The following is a 19592-nucleotide window of genomic DNA, read 5'->3' on the forward strand; positions in this document are numbered from 1 at the left end:
GGCTGTATGCTACCGTTAGAAGTTGGCAGCTTGGCAGGCAGGTGAGAACGGGCAGGTGAGAGGATGTCCTTTGCCTGGCTGGAAATATTTCTAACGGCAACGGCGAAAATCAAGAGCAGCACCCACAGCACCGGCAGCAACATCAGGAGTATACTATACTATATAGAAGCAAAGGCAAAGGCAAAAGCAACAACAGCAGACATATTCGCCTGCGGCCGGCGGAGTTATGCTAACTGGCACTCAAAGCAAAGCGCGGCCAAAAGCTCAGGCGGTTTGCCCTTTGCCCTCTGCTTTCTGCCTTCTGCCTCCTGTTGTTGCTCTTGCCACTTGGCAGTGGCAGCTTGTAACAATAATTTAAGCGATTTTGCGCTTTTTGCGAGTGGGTTAATGGCATGCCGGGGATCCCTGGAACCAGGAACCAGGAACCTGGTGGCGGGTATCCTTTGCCGTGGCGAAAATTCCACTTCTGTAGCAAACGCACATAGCTTATGAATTCCGCAATCCTCGATGCGGTGCAGCAAAACGGTGGGTTGGATGATACAGGGTCCTGCAGGACTCCAGAACAAAGTAAAAATGCAGAACATGTGTTTTTTTCGGGGTGGTAGAGTGGTAGAATGGCTTATAGGATGGCCTGGTACTGGACATACATCTCTTTGTGTCTGCTGTATATTAAAATTCAATTTTAAAACACGCTACGCCAGGCCACTTCACTCCACGCACAACCGGGCGTATGCGTAATGCGGCATGCAATCATTTGCGTGCGCCTTCGCTTGGAAATTCCTTTGCCATAACTAATCTCTCGAAGGCTAACCAAGGACCAGTCCTGACGTTTCATATTTCTAGCTCGCCGCACCGCCAACCCTTTCCTTTCTTCTATTTTATTTAATCTTTTTTTACTTCTCCTTCTTTTTTTTTGTGAAAAATTTCATACTCATCAAGTTGACAAAGAAAAAGTTTTTCATTATTACATTTCGCTGTCATTTGGGCGCAGAAATAGCTTGGAAAAGTTCTCGCAGCCCCTCGCTTTTCCGCTTTTCCTTCGTCGTCGTCGTGCCGAGTTGAAACTCGAGTGCAGCGCGTAAATGAGCCACTCCCACTGGAGTCGCCCGCCCGCAGCAGTCGGCGCTCATCATCAGATTTCCAAGAATAAAATGGTTTGGATTGGGAATGGAAAGGGAACGGAGGAAAAACCGGGCCCATTGCGTAGCTTGACGTAATTTTCTTGGCCTGCCTGACGAGTCGCATCCTTGCACATTAATCCATTGGTGCCTGGATCTCGGAACACAGAACCCAGAACTCGGATCTCGCTTCTCAGTTCTCAGTTCTTGGGGCTTAGCTCCGGTCTTTGGTCCTTGCTGCACGCAAATGAGGGTATGGTCAAATCACTCACTGTCATTCCGTGTCCCAAGGAATGCGTTCAGCTTGTCCTTTAATTTTTTCTCCCCCTAAGACCAGTTCTATTCCCCTTTTTCTGGACGCTGAGAAAAAATTTTATTCATTTTAATAAAATGTTAAACAATTCCAGATCATCGAAAGCTAATAAATGTCGTTTTAAAATTGAATTTTCTTTGTAAATATAAAACTAATAAAACTCATAAGCCAAAAAAAAAAAATTTCAAATTCCTTTTTTTTTAGTTTAGTATTTAATATAATAGTATTTTTTTATGCCTTAAGACTTTTTATACAATTTTATAATATAATTTGGTAGATTTACCAAATCTTTTACTAACAACTTTTAATTGATTCCAAAATTAAATATAAAATTAAAATACTTTTTTAAATATGAGGTTTTTCCTGTTTGAAGGGTTTGAAATCGAACATTTGTCTTTGTCCTTAGAATTATCTCCTGCCTCCTTGGAAACACCCAATTGATTAGCAATTTTGGTGACATTTTTCTCATTGTGCAGGCCCAAGCATTTTCTATAACTTGACGTTTGCCACGTACCCCTTTCCCTTCTCCCTCCCCTTTTCCTTCCCACCCCTCACCATTTTCCATTTTCCGTTTCGCCACCCCCTTGGCTCCTTTGTCCGGCGTGTACTTGTGTTGCTTCGCTTGCCGCTTTGCTGCCTGTCAGCGCAGCTTAAGATAAAAACTTTCCTTTCCACCCGAAAAGGGGGCCAAAGCGGCAACAACACCAGTCAGCTGAGGGGAAAGGGGAGGAGGGATTCAAAAAAAGGCTGGTAGAATGGCTCGAAAGGGTTGACTCTGACATTTAGCTTTCGCATATTTGCACACACCCCGCGTGCCCCGCCCCCTTCGTCCCTTTCCCCTATCCCATCTACCAACAATATATTTTATAGACTAAGGCGAAGACATGACAAATGCTCAAATAGAAATTCTTCAACAAGATTCTTGGCCGAAACTTAAGTTCATTTTTTGGTCGTGCACATCGCATGGGGGCTTTTGTTAGAGCGTTACCAGAAAGAATTCAAATTAAAATGCGATTGCGACTGCGACTGAGACTGCTCGGGGCTCACTCGATTTTCGTGTGCTTTCTGACACGACCTGTCAATGTTTTTTTTTCAATTTTTTGCCTGCAATGCTGAATTTGATAGGCCATTCTTAGTGCTTTTCAAAGCAAGATTTCAGAGATCACCCAAAGTTGGCCTGGTGTTCAGATTGATTGACAAAATACGGCGGCTGCTGGTAATAAGTCTAAAATTTTTTTTTATTTTCCGATTTTTAATGCAATTAAAATTACACAATATTTAATTTATATACCAAGAAGTAAAATGTTCCAGGCAAAAGTTTAATAAAAATCAATAATAACATTTTTAAAAACAACTTTTACAGAAATCTAAAAATCGCAGCAACAATTGTAAATATTAATCCTATTATTTATTAAAAAAAAAAAATTTTTTTTATCAAATTTTGGCTGGCAAAATTTTCTTTATTATTTATTAAATTTGTAATATTTGTAATTAAGGAGGGTCTATTGACATCCTACTGTTAAAAATATTGGTATGTTACTTTAACTTAAATTTATTACTTAGTTGTTTTTTTACTTCCCAGGCTTTTAATAACTAGAATCTTACATTTTTTACTTAATTTCTATTGCAGTTTTCATTTTCAACAGCCATAATTCGAAACATATGACCGTTTAGCTGCCGCTCAGATGTTTTTCCCGCTTTTCCCCTTCAGCCAGTCGAAATTTTCATTCATCAGGCGCAGCGCACACGCATTGCCGAATTTGCACCAACACCAGTGCATCGGCTTCTCCCAATTGCCACCCAAAACACCCAGCCATCCGAACAGCCAAACGGCCAAAACACCAGAACAACCAAACACCCGCACAACTCACTCACCCATTCATATATTTTATGTTTTGTTTACATTGCCGGCTTGTGCAGCCAAAACAACAACTGATTCTCTATCTGATTCTGCTAGGGGAAAAGCGTTGTGAAAGCCTTGTGACGTCACTGGGGAAATGCGTGCCATAAACCGAAGTATAAGAGAAATGTGTTATACGAAAGAGAAAAGTAGGAAAAATACAAACGATACGAGTGCGCAATTAAGGAAGGAACTCGCAATTTGGCTGCTCATTTTGGAGCCGTTTGCGGTGAGTTGAAGCTTCCGCAAAATGGCCGAGAGAGAGAGAGAAAGGGAGAACGAGGGTAACAGAGAGAGAGAGGCACGACGTCATCGGGACCAGGACAGCATCAACAAGCTTACTGGCTGCTGAAAATCGTCATTACGTCGAGATCATTATTCCCATCGGCGAGGAGCGAGAAAAGTTGTCGCAGGACAGAAACGAGTCAACGTTCGAGTACGTCGGTCATTGCGCTGTGTGTTGCACTTTGTCGGCTAAAACGCACACACACACACTCATAGACTCGGCTAACACGGATAATAGCGAAACGAAACGAAAGAGAAACAGGAACAGAAACTATTGCATACCGCCAGGCGCACATGGCATTTGCTGCTTTCGATTGGCGATGGTGTGAGTGTGCTTTGTGTTTGTGATATCTAAAAGGGGTTTCAAGGAACTACTTAAAAAATTATTTAAAAAATATGTAAAGAACCTGGAACTATGCGAATATTACCACCACAAGGCCAAGTGCTTCCTGGAAACTGTTTTGGTCAGTGTAAGTTGATTTTATTTAGATTCTTAAAGGATTTCTAATATTACTTTAATTTTACTAAAGGGGTTTCGGCTTTTGTATTGTTTTTAGTATAAGAAAATTCCTTAAATTTCAAACAGATTTTTATACTTATAGCCAAAAAGCCTCTGTTCCTAGTTCAACCAAGTTTTTATTTTATTTTTGCCGGCTTGCCAATCGCCTAGTCTCTCTTAGCGACTCTCTTGCGCTCTTTTTGGCCAACTCGCCTGCGCCAGAGCCGTGGAAAAAAATTGTTAGCCAGAAAAACAAACCGAAAAGAGCGCCAAGAGCGTAGTAAGCGGCGTAGTTCAAGTGCCGGTTGTACTACGCGGGGTCAAAGGGTAAGAAAAGTGGGAGTCGAAAGGGGATGCCAAGGTGCTTGGCTGGTAAGCAGCTTCACCTGCAAAAATATTCCGATGGCGCGCCTTCTCATATCATTAAAATTCCATTTTGTCTGCTCCCGACTTTTGCATCGTTTTCCACCTGACTCCCGCATTCATTTTTTCCTGCCAGCGACTCTATCTTTGTTGTGGCATTATTGTTATGGCACACTGTATCGCCCAGACTCTCGACTTCCGCTGTTGCACGTGTCGCATGTTGCTGATGCTGCTGCTGCTGCTCCTTGCTGTGAAATTTCCGCAGCGGCAACAAAAGTGCGAAATAATGACCGACTGCCTGTCACACGGCTGACTGCCTGGCAGCCTGGTACTCGTATTCCCATTGCTTTTGGCCATTTTCTCTCTCGGCCGAAAACGGATGTTGTCTGTAAAGTTGGTTAAACAATTTATGTGTGTCCCCAACAATGCATATGCCTCCTGGCTGCTGCAGTTCGTTGACCTTTGACACTGGCAACTCGACAATCCACCCACCAGGCTGCATAATTAATATGCTGATTAATATATTGCGTAACCCACAAAGGCTGGCTGTCATTAAGGTCCTGGCAATTGCCTTCATCAGGTGAAAAACGAAGGAATAAAAAAGGAGGAAACCTCTTCCTTGGCTGGCAGTTTTTTATTAAAAATTCTTGAGCATCATTATCGAGGGAGTTGCGTGCAAATTCCGCTGGCAAATAAAGTGATATGAGAAACGGGCGGTGAGCATGTAAACGGTGAGAGCCAAGTTAGTACCTGGGCTGATACCCATGTCTGCCAAACCAAAAGCGTCAACAGGCGCCCATCGCAGCCAGCAAACCGAAACCGAAACCAAAACCAGAACGTGGCCTGCCAACTTTCAAGACACACAAGCAGCAGCAGCAGCGGCAACATCGACCTGCAGCAACAGCAACAGCAATATCTGCAGCAGCAACATCAGACAGGAAGCATTGCCACAGGCAACATGGGCCACTACAAAGGGCCGGGAATCGATGGAGTTGGGGCATGTGGAAGATATAGGTGTGCACAAACATATGTACATGTGCCCGGGCAAATGACAAAATCAAATCTAATTCAAGCGACTAAAGCTGAATGGCGACGGCTAAGTGAGTGCGTTTAACTTTGGCATCTGAGTGAAACGAAGTTCAGGTGTTGCAGTTTAGCTGTCAAAATGAGTGTCATGTCTATTTGTCTAAAACATAACAATTTGAAATCATATTGATATCCCATGAGTGATTGCTGCAATTATCCCGCATCGAATTTTCAATTAAAAAGAAAACAAAATCACAAATGGCTTCCTAATTGATATTTTCGCAAATTAAATTTTATCGAAATTGATATCTTGGGTAAAAATATTTAATTAAATATTCCAACGAAATTTAAAGTTAGTATTCAGATGATTTGTATCAAATATTTAGATTTCTTAAAATGTTTTTAACTAACAAATCTAATTAAATAACACAAATAATTTTAAAATATATCAATTAATTTTCAGAACCTTAAGGAATCCATTTCAGATTTGAGATGTTATACGATTTATCATTATTATTTTTAATCCGGCTTAAAATATATCAATTTATTTTAGGAACCTATTTCTGATATGAGTTATGATATGATTTTTATGAACTGGATTATTAAGTTTAATCCGGCTTTAAAGGACTACTTAATGAGCACCTCATACATCCGGCTGTCAACTAACGAAATCAGGCTTCATCCCAACACCATTATCGGCCTCCTGCTCTTTTTAGTGGGCGTGGCTGATTCAATAACGCCTGTGTCTCCCCGAGAGTTTGTGTGCCTGTGTGGGCGGTGCAAATGCAATAAATGAATGGCCATTAAGCAAAGCGCAAAAGGTTTTTTAAATTATGCGTGAAAATAAATTTTATGTACACCGAGCATTAAGCTCGGGGCGAACATTGGTGAGGTGGGCGTGGCATATGTAATGACGTGCCCGCCGGCAGCTACGAAAATCGGCAGAAGTCCGGGGAACGGCAGTCAACAAACGCTAATTGAATAAAGTCAGGAAAGGCTCTGCGAAAAAATCAACATTTAACTTGTTGCAAGTGATTAAGCATCGAGAATTTAATTAAATATGAATTGCACACGACTAGAGGGAAATTCTTACAACAAATCGCTCGAAAGCCACTATAACAAGTTTCAAAAAAATGGTTTTCCATAACTACAGAAAGTGATAAATTAGTCATATGAAATATGACTAAGTGGCTTTCGCGAGTTCTTGACTAAATCATGAAGCGAAACCGTTTTTTCAATTAGACAATTACGTTCTCTTTAAATTTTATGACCACACAGGCGAAGCAAAAAATTAAAAGTTAATTCAATTGCCAGGAAAAATATTTTTGCACACAAAGAAATTCTTTGGGTATCAAGTAAACAATCATTTGTGAAATTTATTGTACGTTTGAATAGAGTTTAAAAAAGAATTTAAAATCATTTTTTATTATTAAACTTAAAAAATACTTTAAAAAATAATTTAAGGCTATGTTTCTTTCAATGTAGTTATGAATTTTTTCGTAAATTAAAGCGTATCATTTATTTTTTGGTGGGAAACAACATTCTTTATGAGCATCTGAGAATTTAATTTATTTTGATTTTGCAATTATCTCAATAAAAGAAGTACTCGTCGGCAGTATTAAATTTTCTACATTTTACAAGTACTGAAAGTTTATTAATCAAATTAGCAGAAGCGAATCGAAGCTTGTCCAATGTTTAGTGGTTCCACTTGAAACATTTCAGCAGCAACATAATGGAGGAGGACATTCAACGTTCTTTTTTCAAACATGAAAGAAAAGGCGGCCATTAAATAATTTTCGATAATCGGGGGGTTGGATTAATGGGTTGGGCTTTAACGGCCGAAAAACCAATATTTGCATTGTTGAAAGTCTGCGACAACATTGACGAAGCTGCAATGTGTTTGTTGATTATTGAATCATAATTAAAATTGTTTAATTTAAAATTAATTTTATAAGCAAGCATAGAGGCCGCTTCTGCCGCCCACGTCCCACATCCCACGTCATGAAATTATACAAACATTTTTATTAAAATGACGACCGCCGCCGGAGACAAATATGCAAATTTTGTGGCAAGTGGGGGATGCTGTCATGCGGCTGGTTTGGTGACAGCTTTCTGGTATTTGTTTTTGATACTTTAATAAACATTTCACTGGTCGTGTATCTTTGGGCCGGTCGAAAAGTGCAAATTGCAACACAAATCCCATCAGCCTACGCCGCCAGCGATAATTATGCGAATTTATTTCAAAAAGTATTAAATACGCGATGACACAATTTTAATAGCTTTCCGCTTTACAGCAGCACAGAAGTAAGCAAATAGCATGCTGGCAGCGGAAAAGTAAAAAAAAATGTTTGCTTTTAATTAAATTGCATTCGGCATTATTTATGAAAAAGTTAATTAATCTAACGTGGCGTGAAATCGAGGATTACACGGCTCTCTTCTAAGCCAACTGTTCGTTAATTGCTGGCCGGTAAATTAATGGCCGGGTTAATCCATATTAAGCCAAACTATAATGCAATGACTCGAGATCGGACAGAATGCGTTTTGTATTGCTGAAAACGATACCCATATGAATCAATTGGCTTTCATAATTAAATGCACTTCTCTAGAGTTTAAAAAAATGTAATTCATTAAAATTGATACGTGTTCCGCGGGAATGAACAACATTTATTGAGCTGGTTTGTGATTAAGTTAACCGATTTGTACGAAATAATTTGTAAAATATAATCGAAACCGATTATAACCATCTATTTTCAAGGCTTTTTTTTACTGCAATGCGTTTTAAATGCTATTTAGCCTATAAACAGACATTTTTTCTATACATGTAATAGTAAAAAGCTTTGAAATGTTTAGACATATTTGACTATTTTATTCAAATCGCTTGTTTTTCATATTAAATGACAAACAAAACAATAAAAACATTGATATTAAACGATTAATATTTTTTAGACCATTCAACTTGTTTTAATTTATCATTTTATAATTTAGTATATTTTCCTATTAAGTAAATGGTGATATTATTATATCTGAATAATTTGCTCAAATGGTTCGTTTTTTTTTATATTTTTTACCCAATTTGCGCTGGTCAGTTTTTCTGGAATCGCTATCGCCTTTGTAATCTTTTTGATATGCGAAACGACAAGCGTATAACTTATTTTTAGCTCTTTATTGGCACCTTCCCCTTCCCATGGTTTTTTCGTTATCTTCTGCTGAGTTTCTTTGACTTGTCATTCATTCTGTTTGTATTTTAACCCTCTACTTTGCTCATGTGATTCGCATGGTTTATTGTTGCTGCGCCTATTTGCATGCTCGACAATTTGAAATTGTCAAAGACGTGCAAACAGAGACGGATAAAAGTTGGCTGAAATAAGTTTTCCATCTCCAGAAAGTTGGGCCGTCGTGTTTACTTGAAGCAATGAACTGCAGCTAAGTGGGTAGCAAGTGTTTATATTTGCCAAAAATTAAATTAATTTTTGCCAAAAAAGCGGAGGGGAGACACGTTGGATGACAAAGCAGTTAATGAATGAATGCCTTGCAATATTCATTTGTTTTGGCCATTAACGGGGGCCCGAAAGAAATCAGGCAAAGTGTGTGCTTAAAGCCCAAAGCTAAGCCGGAAAAGTTTTCCCCCTCAAAAAACCGAAAAAAAGAAAGACAGGAGTGGGGTTCTACTGGCGACATGCAATGAATATCAACAGATTTTTATGAGCCACACATGTTTAGGTCTCTCTTGCTGTCTCTTTCCCTTCCCCGCTAGCCATCTCTCTCTCGCTTTCTTTCTGGATTTTCTTTGGGTTTTCCACCCTCCACTAAAGAAGTAGCGAATCCCCCGGCTGTCCATGACAGAGATAATGATTAGTGTGATGTGCATAATAATCATTCTCATATTCCACGATTAGTTTCCAATTCATATGCGTCTGCCTCGCATCTCTGTCTCTTTCTAGCCCTTTTCGCCCTCTCCCTCGCGCACACATCTCCATCTCTTTTGGCTTCTTGGTCACTTTTCCACCTTGAACGAGTCTTATGTTTCGTTTACAGGGAATTGTCTTTAAGGTGATCAATGGTTTATATTTGCATAGGTATTTTATCAAAATGTTTTATTTGCATTTTTAATTATTTTGAAGAGTGCCAAATAAATTAATCAATTTAGCCAAAAGCTTGACTCTTCATAAAATAATATATTCATATTGGTATCTTAATTATTCGTTCTGATTTTAAAACCTTTTAGTTAATATTTTTCTTCTAATTTTTCTTCCAATTATTTTTTGTAAGTTCTGTTTTTATGTTATTTAAAACATATTCTATTATATAATAAAAATTAATGAATGACCTATTTACTTTTAAATTTTATTCGGACAAATAAAACTTTAATATAATCATAATCTTTGGGAAATCTTCACACTCTTTGTTCAGCTCACAGTAGCTCCACTGTACCTCGTTCCAACGCAATGTTGTTGTTATTTTTTGGCGGGGTAACAGGCAACAGAAATATTACCACGTAAATTATTAATCAGCCGAATGGGCCACCCCCCTGCCATCGAAAACCCCTGCGTAGCATAAGTTTCCGTCGATTTGTCTGTTACTTAACATGCATAAAATGTTTCCATGAATACATCAAAATATTTTCGCTTTGGCAGCAGCAACAGCCAGAAGAGAAGCATTAACCATGGCCCCCAACCTGCTGCTTTTGGCCATTGGCTTAAGCTGGAAAGTGTCGTCTCGTCTGCTTGGCGATTCCGACTGCGAGCGCATATTGTGCCTGTTTTTTGAGCAATTTGCTTTGTGATTTTATGCACTTTATGATTTCCTTAATGGCACAGTCGGTCGAAGACGGTCGCCAGTTGCCCGTTTCCCAGTTGCCAGTTGAGTAGGTGGCTTCCAGCGGTCTGTATCTGTGAGATACGTACTTAAAGTGCTGTTATTGATGGCTAATACAGACAATCGCCTCCTCGGAGTCGTAGATTGGTGGCTCCTTTTTAAACAGACAAAGCATAATATTTTCTCAGGGTTTTTTATTGGTTGGTTTTTGTAAGGAAATTAAAGATCTGTTTTATTTATTTATTTAATTTATAAGAATATGGCAAAATATAATAAAAGACCTTAAAGTTCAAGTTAAAACACGAAAGGAAGCTAGCTTCGGCAAGCTGAAGCTTGTATACCCTTGCAGATCATTCTATTAATTTACAAATCGCAAAAATGTTAAATTTCTTATTATTTCACATTAATTTTTCGATCGTTTCTATCACAGCTATATGATAAAGTAGTTCGATCTTTTAAAAATTAAAATCGAAACTCGGAAATATTTCAAAATAGTCATATCCCAGAGTAGAAGGGAATGTAATAAAAACCAACAAAGATATAATTTTTTCCCATTAATTTCCATTTAATTTTTTGACCGTTCCTATGGCAGCTATATGATATAGTGATCCGATTTAAAAAACAAAAAAACCGAAATTCAGAAATATATTAAAAAAAATATTCCCAAGAGTAGAAGGTAAAACTTCAAAAAACACCGAAGCTAGAATTTTTTTAACGTTATCTTTTCCGATCCTTCCTATGGGAGCTATAAGATATAGTTGTCCGATCCGGTCGGTTCCGACATATATACTACCTGCAATAGAAAGAAGACTTTTGGGAAAGTTTCATCCCGATAGCTCAAAAACTGAGAGACTAGTTTGCGTAGAAACGGACGGACAGACGGACAGACGGACAGACGGACAGACGGACGGACAGACGGACAGACGGACAGACGGACATGGCTAGATCGACTCGTGTTGTGATGCTGATCAAGAATATATATACTTTATGGGGTCGGAAACGTCGCCTTCACTGCGTTGCAAACTTCTGACTGAAATCATAATACCCTCTGCAAGGGTATAAAAATGTAGATAATGCAGAAAAGCTTAATTTAATATATTTTAAATTTATTATATTTTTGTATTTGAGATTTAAAAAGCATGATGAATAAATGAGATATTAAGAACGTAATAAATATTAATATAGGAAAATTGGAAATTGAATTTTCATTTAAAGATTCTATCTATTTCTGCGTGCTGACATATTTCGTACCGCATCCCAACTTTGATCAATTCCAGAACTTCCCCCCATTCCGAACTTAAACGTCCCTGAACTGCACTTAATCTGCAAGTCTGTCGCCGTAATTGTTTCTCCCGAAACTCCACGGAGAGTGCTCAAAGTGCAGTCGCCCAAAGGTGGGCAGCCACAGAAACACACCTGTAATTAAGGCCAGGTGGACTTTTGGAGCCCTACACAAGTCCTACACGGTGCCCCATCCTGACCAAACACAGACCGACAAACATAAATTTCCATTACAATTGCACAAACGTCACATTAGACGCTATCAAAGCGCAATTTGCAGCGTCTACTAAATCAATAAGCCAAACTTGGCAACCTAACGGATACGCACATTAGCATGCACATGTGTATTTGGGCAAGAGCACTTTGCATGCAAGCCCTCCTGCAAACATAATAAATTGTAACGCGCTTTACATTAACATTTACATAATCGCAATTAATCGACAACATTTCGGCCCGTATGCGTTGGAGATCCCGCTCGAATCCCGTCGCCAGTTTATGCTCCAATCAATATTAATAACGATTGCACTGGGCGCCCCATTTAGGCCGAGGACCCCCCTTTTCCCTCTTGTTTTCTCTCCCCCCGCCCACCGATAATGGACAATTTGCCGCTCCTAACTTGGCCCGAACTTCGGGTAGAGCTTTTGGTGGCATAAACTGTGCCATTTACGGATTTGTGTGACTTCCGCCAGCCGTCGGCAGTTGGAGACCCGAGAACGGGGGATTGAGAACTGGGAAATGGGGAGTTGGCACTGGGAATCCGAGCTGAGAACGGAGCCAAACGAAGAGCAAGATGTCAAATTGTCAACGCACCTTTGCCGTCTCATAATCTCCATGAGGGGTTATCGATGCACATGTGTTTAAGTACAGTCCCAATTCCCTAAAATTAATTCAAACTCCACATTTAATATAATGATTTAATGGTAGAATAGTGAGTAAACAGTTAGATTAGTTTAATAAAATTTAATAGTTTTATTTTCCTTATATTTTTAAGCTTCTTAACTGTGAGAGTCAGTATATTTTCTGCTAAAGTTTGCATTAATATTTAGTACAATCCCCCATGGTAATTAACATAGATAGCCAAGATGCAACCCTGCAATTTAGCAAGGATCCTCATTTATGGAAGCTAAAATGTTAAATCGGATCGCATCTATGCATCCGCGTAAAATTTCCCAGAACTTTGAGGATCATTTCAATCCATTATCATTCCCAATATTGGTGATAAGAATATTTGGCCGGATTATTGGCAATATCTAATCGAAATTCACCCAAAGAACAAGTGACCAGCGAACACGCGGAAGTTTTGAGGGTCCTCCTACTGTCTGGATCATACATTTCATCAGTGCTACGCGTGGACTATATTTTATCATCCTGAGTCCTACACCAAAATTGAGTCTATTTAATCTCTACTGTTTGCTCCTTTCCAGAGGGTTCTCGTTTGGGTGGCTATTGTTGCTAGTTTATTTGCAATTATGCCAACTGCCAGCTGCCTGCACATTACACGCTTGTCATAACTCTGCTGGCAGGCGTATACGCAATGTGATTGTCAATTATTGAAGCAATATGGAGACCACCAAAGCGCCACAGGAAGTGCATACATATTTTAGCAGGGCTTTTGGCCAGATTTGGCTAATTAGCCAAATGATCGAAATTGATTGTCATAGCCGGAATTAAATGTTAAGCTGCTTTTATCTAACATATCGTAAATGTACAATATTTAACTCTCTGTGCTACTGCTTGGAAGGTTTATTTTTATTAATTACTAGATATACTAAATATTTTTTTTTAAACTTATATATTTTTTTGTATATTTTTTTTTATAAATTAATTAGCTAATAAGTTGTTGCTAAACATTATATTTTAATTTTCGGAACACTTTTAAAGAGAATGCTTTTACGAAGAGAAACCACGATAATATTTTCGAAGAGATAAATTCTCTTTGCTCTCTTAACCGGCTTCGTTCGTTTTTCCGACACAAAACGAAGCACAGTTTCGTTAAAAGTATCTCGGCGCTAGCCTTACATTGTTTCGTTAAGTTTTAACGGTGGCTGTTTTATGTTAAATGGAAAATTATGTTGGCGCTAAAGGAAAGATTCTTACTATTGTAATATGTCTTGTGGTTATTTCGCGTAAAATACATACAAATCCCTTAAAATATATTATTTATATAGTCTAAACAGTTTTTGTTAAATATTTGATATTACTTACTCCTTATAATGTTTTAAAATAATTTAGTTCTTTAAATATTGTTTCCTAACAACATATTCAAATAATTAACAACCAATGAACTTCAAAATAAGCTATTTATAAGTGCAATAAGGAATTTAAACTAATGTTTAAGGATAAGAACATTATTTAATTCAGAATACAGAATTACTTAATTAATTAATTCGAATATGAATTAAGTCTTTAATGAAGGCTTAAATATTTTATTTCATTTCTTAAAATAAATGTTTTTTTTTAAAACATTATTACCTATTTCTAGATTAGCATACTTAAAATAAATATCACAAGTTATGATTAATAAATAAAAAATTTAACAATTTGTGTTAAACATAAAGTAAAAGGGTCCCTTCTAAAACTTCCTAAATATTTAACAACTTCGTTTCTCATCTCCCAACCCATCAGATGCACTTAACATTTTTCTTAGCATTCCGTTGCCGAGTGCAATTCTGTTATGGATAACAGTATTCTGCGATTGAGGGCCCATGAACTACGTTCGCTTTACAGACGCTTAACAGTCAAATTTTAGATGTCGAAGCGGAAAGACGCGTTTTGCTCACGTCCTCTTATTTGCCGGTTATTCGGAAAATCGCAATCGCAGTTATCGGATGAATCTACACAATCGCACTGATAATTCAATTGGCCAAAAATAAAAATAACACAAAGCGCAGATCCGAAAGATACGACAAAAAAAACCTGACGGATTGCGAATTTGTTTATATGCCGTGGCTGCGTTCGTGTGCGTGTGGGTATCTGTGTGAGCAGCGCGTGTAAACAAATGAAAAAAACGAAACGAGCGGTGTATCTTCGGCTCTGATAAGCTGACAAGTTTGATAAAAGCCCAACACATAGTTGTTAACAGCTAGGAAAACACAAGTGCTACTGTATAAGAAAGAAAAGAAAAACGACCCCCTCCCCCTTTTCGCTTAAAGGAAACCCAAACAAATCGCCGGCTAGTGGAAGCGAAAAGTGAAATTCAAGATACAACTGTAAATACGGCGGAATTATTGGAAAATATACATAATATCGGCGATATCGCTGCAAATTAAAGCCGTGAAAAATTCGCTGAAAACAACAGCAACATCAACAACAACAACAAGCAATTATTGTGTAAAGTATACGACTAAAATCTTATCGGTGTGCGATCGTTGTTGTTATTATGGTTCTATATGCTGGTTAGTTGAGTTGTTGTTTTTGCCATAGCCGGCGTCGCGTCGGTGTTAGTGTGTCGGTGTGTTTGTGTGCAAACGAGTTTGCAAAAAAAAAGGAAAAAAATATTGCAGTTACGGTGGCAAGTGTTGCAGATACACCAGCAGCAACAACAACAAGTTAGCCAGGTATGATGGCCCGAAAGGAAAACGCAAGAAAATGCAAAAAGCCAGAGAAAAAGACCGAAATTGAAAGCTCATTAACTGGCGACTGCGAAGTGCGGCTTTGATTTACCGCTATCCGGTAGACAAGTGCAACTTTTAGCACGTCCGCTGTGAATCACAAGCCAACCCCAATCATCCATCCCCTCCATCCATGAGTACTATGAGTAATAGAAGTTAAAAAAAAATACAACACAGTATACAGAGGGAAAAAATCATAAGAACTTAATATTATTCCATCTAAATAATGGTATTATTATCAATGGGTTGCTTAATCACTTAACTGTCAAATAAATGTTACGAGTTGGTGACTTTTTTAGATAAGTCATGAGTTGCAATGCAGTAATAAATATTAAAGTGACTAATAAATAAAATACAGTGTTCTCTTTGAATACATACAATTAATTTTTTGTAATATTTTGTAAGAATAAGATAAATTCTATATTTTCTTTAACTTCTTATAAATGATAAAAATAATTTCCTCTTCCCATATTGTCTAACCGGTTTTTTTTTTTATTATTCTAATGAATGACTCAAAATTAAAATGTAATTCTCAGGAAAAGCCATAGAATGACAAAATATTATTTAATGCTTAAATTACCAGTTATTCATGCTCTGCTTTTCTGGAATTGTTGTTCTGACAATATCGTTTTGGCACAAAGCACCAAAAACAATCTATATTATGACGACGAAAAAACCCAAATGATAAAGACTTTTATGACATTTTTGCTCTGTGCACCAAGCTTTTGCCCACACTCATCGCGTCGCCACAGGCCAAAATCGAGACGTCTAATCGGTTCCGTTCCAGATTCTCGTACTGTGACTATTATTACAGCGAAATATTCTCAGCTGGCGTTACATTTGCATCGATCGGATCACGTAGTCTGAATCTGATTCATGCAGTGTCTGGATAGTATTCAATTTGAAATGCGGTTGACTCGCCGGCGCCGCCGCCTTCGCCGACAATAATCGTATAAATATGAATAGCCAAGGAAGCATTTATATATTTGTATATATACATTCGCTGGCGGATCGAACAGCCAATGCACTAGTTCTGCGATTAATTCGAATCGCTTTCAGCTCGGCTTGCAGCGGTCTCCCCTTACACCTTCCACCGAATGTCAACACAAATGGAGGGGCACAGGTTGTCACATAGAAGTATACGGTGCCGTGTTCTTGGTACACTAAATATTTACTGATAGCTTCACTTTGTAATCCAATTACTCAGCGCGCTGAGTGTTCCTGCACATTGGCGTTAATAGAATGGGGAAAATAAAGAAACGAATGTGGTTAATACCCGCTAATGGTTTTCAAAATCACTCTCGCCTGCAAAAAGTCTTAGTCTTATTTATGGGTCCAGACCCAATTAAAGGGGATGCGCCACATGTGCCGCGGGGCCGAAAATAAAGTGCCCCCGTCGAACTGTCGCCTTGATATATAATACATACGCGCTGGGGTCTTTATTAATATTTATTTGGCTGTACGAAAATAAAATAGAGAACATAAATAACGCTTTGTTTATAAACACACAAGCAGTTTGCCAACTAAAAATAAATGACGCGAACGGCACAACAACACAAATGAAAGGGAATTTCTTCTTTTGTTTTATCTTCTATCCAGCCTTCCAGCAGAATTCCTCCCAGCTTCTTCCGGCTCGGATTTGTATTTGCTGTTGTTTTGCTGGTCAATTTGTGTAAAATGGTAAATAGGAAGGAAATCTCTTGACAGAATTTCCGAACTTCCTTTTGCGGTGGCATAACGTGCATATCCCCTGCCAACAGGTACAAATCCCTGGGCAACATTTTTGCCGTAATATGAATTAATTGCTGGCAACCGCAAAGAAGCCGCAGGAAAATGTCGAACTCCATCCCGTCTTAAATATTTACCCCAAAATTGTGGCTTTGCACAGATAGAAAAGTTCAGAGTTTACATCTTCATTTCAAAATCAACTGATAATTTAAATAATATAAATATATTTTAGTTTGACTGATGAATAGTGATTTTTAAGGCAATTGATCAATTAAATTTCCTTGATATCTCACAATCTTTTCACTGTATTTTATACCTTTATTTTTCCTTGTGTAATATGATGTAGAGGCTCATGTGTCGAATTTGGTTTTAGAACTTTGTTGCCGGTTCTCAATGTTTTCAATGTCAATCCGCGTGTAACCGCAACAGCAGAAAATGAAATGGGAATTTCTAATTGAGAATGCGTGTGCCTGCCATTCCTAGAGGAAAATTCCCACTCGATGCGGAATGTAAACAAAATGCGATATAAAAATAGACAGGCCACGAACATTTCCCCTTTCATTTCGGTTGCTCTTGCTCTGGAGCAATTCACGTGTGAAATGAACAAAGTGTTGATTTGTTTCTGGGCTATATGCTATATGTTTGCTATATGCTACTACGAGTAAGAGTACGAGTACCCGAGTATACGAGTATATGTGGGTGACTGAACGATGGAGGATGGGAGATAATACGAGCAGGAAATAATACAATGTGAGAAGAGCTTGTCCCCTTTTGCGTAGGAGCAGGCAAATCAAGTTCGGGGAATGAAATTCATTTCATTTCGTTTCGTGTTGCTGTTGCCATGTCATTGTGCACAGAAAGAAAATAGAAGAAAATGCATAAATATAAATGACTAATTTTCAGTAAATTTACAGGGGACTACTACAACTTTATTAATAAATGTTAGAACAAAAAAGTCAAAATTTAAATTAAATTTTAAAATTAAAGTTCCCCCTTTCAAATCATTTTCTGATTATCCTACTTTCTGATTAGACTTAATTATTAATTATTATGAAATTGGGATGATATTATATATATGTTCTCTCTGTGTGGCTGTCCCCAAGCCAAAGAAATGGAAGATGAAAAGCAGCTACAAAATCTCACAAATGCAGGCAAAGACCCGTTGGACTGCTGATGACGTTTTCACTGTCTATTGTTGTTGCTGCCGGTGATGTTGCTGCTGTTGCTGTTGCTGTCGGCTGGGTGAATCCGAGTCCAAGTCTCAGAACTGACTGCCCGTTAAGGTCGTTGCGATGTGGTTCTGTTTCTGTTTCTGATGGGCAGCAACAACAATCAGCAGCAGCAGCAGCAACAGCAACACCAGAGACAGCAACAACATTCGGTTACTTGTAGGGATCCCGCGCTTTCTTAGCGCTTAAAATTCCGTTTCGAAAATGGAAAACAAAACAAAAACAAACAGCTCGAGACTCCGACTGCGACTCCAAACTCGCAGCCAAATCAACTTGAGCGGTGAAGTGGCCACGCAGCAGCAACATCGCCAGCAGCAGCAACATGAAGAAAAAAAATTAAAATTAAAACGCACGTAGGCAGAAGAAGAAGGAAGAATCGGAATCGGGGGAAGTTAACGTTGTTGTCTGCCCTCGTGGCGCGTTAAGTTGTTGATTGAAGGGTATTTGAGTAAAGTATCTTTACGTGTGTCTGCCATGGATGTTGCTGTTGTTGCTGTTGCTGTTGGTGCTGCTGCTGCTGGTGCAATCATAAATGCAGCTGGGTGGAGTGGCAATAGAGATTCTTTTTTGGGGGGGAGAGAAAAGTCTGGCTTATGTGGGTTTTTGTTTTTCGGTCTGCTTGTGGGCTGGGATTTTCGTTATTATATTTGCCCTGCCCGCGCGGAAGGCAAACTTAATGAGCAGCTGTACGGAGCACGCTCCTTTATTTGATTTTACTTGAGCGATAAGGCCCGGAAACTGGGTTAGCAGTTAATTAGACCAAACAGCCATTCCGGCCAGACGCAGAGCGCAAAACACAAAACTCAAAGTTCAATATGAAAAGCGTATCGAGTTTCGAGGCGAAATGCGAACCGGCCATCCGCTCGTTTCATGCTCAGCCAAACCCTTTGGAAAAGGGCCAAAAACACAGCAGACTTCGTCCCCAAAAACTGTACCCCAGACATAACTTTTTGTTTCGTTTCGTTTCGCTGACCCTCTCCTATATATTCTTTCTGTTTTATTCTATAATACAAACTTGTAAAAACGTCAAGCGATAAAAATGTTCGATAATCAAAATGAAAACGACCGCCGAGGGATCGGCGGCGGGGGCGATTGGTTGGCTAACAATAAAACAGGAAGAGTTCAGAGCGCAGGACAAGTGTGTGAAAGGTTCGGGATGAAAATGCCTTCGAATGCTGCTGGAAAATCAATAAGCCATGCTTATTGTCAAAGACCAGGGAGAAGGCCAACAAAGCGAACTGAACAGAGCAGAGCAGAGCAGACCAGAACTGAAATGATATGGCAGACACACAGAGACACATGGGGCAGAGTCAAGAACATAAAAATGCCATTGACTGTGGCCCATCGTCTGTGATTGTGATAGGGTGAGGGCTACACGGAGAGAAATATGCAGGGCTTAGTCATTAAATTGGAGGAGCACAACA

General features: G+C 38.8%; 1 protein-coding gene across 1 annotated transcript in view; it reads left to right on the plus strand.

The window, feature by feature from the left end:
• Positions 1–14348: 14348 nt before the first annotated feature.
• luna overlaps positions 14349–19592 on the plus strand; it is a 115231-nt gene continuing 109987 nt past the window's right edge. The window contains exon 1 of the mRNA XM_017143716.3: positions 14349–15157. The gene's annotated coding sequence lies outside the window, so the exon portion shown is untranslated. The remainder of the gene's footprint in view (positions 15158–19592) is intronic.

Source organism: Drosophila takahashii, chromosome 2R, assembly GCF_030179915.1.
Source record: "Drosophila takahashii strain IR98-3 E-12201 chromosome 2R, DtakHiC1v2, whole genome shotgun sequence".
Classification (NCBI taxonomy): domain Eukaryota; kingdom Metazoa; phylum Arthropoda; class Insecta; order Diptera; family Drosophilidae; genus Drosophila; species Drosophila takahashii.